The sequence below is a fragment of the Octopus bimaculoides genome, chromosome 7 (genome assembly GCF_001194135.2).
Source record: "Octopus bimaculoides isolate UCB-OBI-ISO-001 chromosome 7, ASM119413v2, whole genome shotgun sequence".
Taxonomy (NCBI): Eukaryota; Metazoa; Mollusca; class Cephalopoda; order Octopoda; family Octopodidae; genus Octopus; species Octopus bimaculoides.
In genome coordinates this window covers 35,248,414-35,250,060 of record NC_068987.1, presented here as the reverse complement: position 1 = coordinate 35,250,060, position 1,647 = coordinate 35,248,414, and positions in this window count along the sequence as shown.

Genomic DNA, 1,647 nt, shown 5'->3' with positions numbered 1-1,647 from the left:
TATGTATGTGTGTGTGTGTGTTTGTGTGTGTGTGTGTGTGCATGTGTGTGTGTGTCTTCGTCTCTGTGTGTGTGTGCGTATGTGTGTGTGGGTGTTTATGTTCGTGTGTCTGTGTTAGTCACCCCACTATCGCTTGAAAACCGTTGGGGTGTGTTTACGTCCCCGTAAAGTAGCGGTTCGGCAAAAGAGAACCATAGAATAAGTACTAGGCTTCCAAAGAATAAGTCCTGGAGTCGATGTGCTCGACTAAAGGTGGTGCAGCAGCATGGCCGCAGTCAAATGACAGAAACAAGTAAAAGAGTAGATGAGTGGAAACTTTACCAAGGAGTGTGTTAAAGTAAAAGACACTAAAAGAAAATGACTCTCCCTAGACAACAGAATATGCTTCAATAAACAAACTCACAGTAACTTGCAAACCAAAACCAAAAACGAAATAAAATAAGCCTTGGCCAAGCTAGCAAGAAGCTGAGAAAGACCGTGTTCTGCTGTCAAAAAATCAAAATAGTTACTCGACAGCTCCACTTCATTAAAACATGCATCTCCTCCAAGCTATACACGAAATCTGTCAATTAGGCTGTCAAGCGGCTAGGACTCACAGAACATCAAGCAAAAAACTAAAACACACGATTTTACTAAACATCAAAAAGAAAATGTACACAGTACCAGAAACGAAAGAGAGGCCTGCTGCATGAAATAAAACCACTACTCCACCACACAAAACAGACAGATTCATGACAAACGCAAACAAGAATGCCGTCGAGTAAGCCATGCCTCCAACGACAAACTCAAGTGGATAAAACGAAAACAACAACGATCCCAGCATGTGTAAGAATCAATACAAAAACCCAAACAATATCGACCAGATTATCATGTCGAATGCAAACTACCAGTGGGCCTCGGCGCCAGGACACCGAAAAACAAGACCTCCATCGCCAACAACAATTACACTTCTTGAATATATCTAGATACAGATGAAATACATGTTTTAGAGTTATCACCAAAGTTCTCTACATATTAAAAGATCAGAAAAATTGATGTTGTCTATCTGAAATTGCAAACAACGTTCATAAAATTGAGACACAAACAAAGAAAAAGAATGCATCTCGAATAATGGACAGAGTCAATAACTATTAAAAAAGTTACAAGACGGAACGAAGATTTTAGAAAAATTAAATAAGTGAATATGAGTGGAAACTTTACCGGTGAGTGTGTTAAATTATAAGGCACTGAAAGAGAATATCTATCCCCAGACACGACAGAATACGCTTCAACACAGTAACTTGCATAAATAATCTGGCAAACCAAACCCCAAAAGCGAAATAACTATATTCCGTTCCATTGAAATATGTAAAGAATTCCCAGTGAATAAATACCATGAGCTGGTAAAGAAGAAGCGTTTTTTTGTGTTACAATTGTGCATGGTTACCTCACATGCATACATGAGTCTTAAAGCTACAGACACACATGCACACACATATACATACACACACACACACGCACACACACACACACAAACACACGCATATGCTTGAATGTAGGTTTGCAAATGTGTATATATGTACGCATGCATATGTATGTATGTATGTATGTATGTATGTATCTATGTATGAACAGATATATGTATGTATATGTATATATATATATATA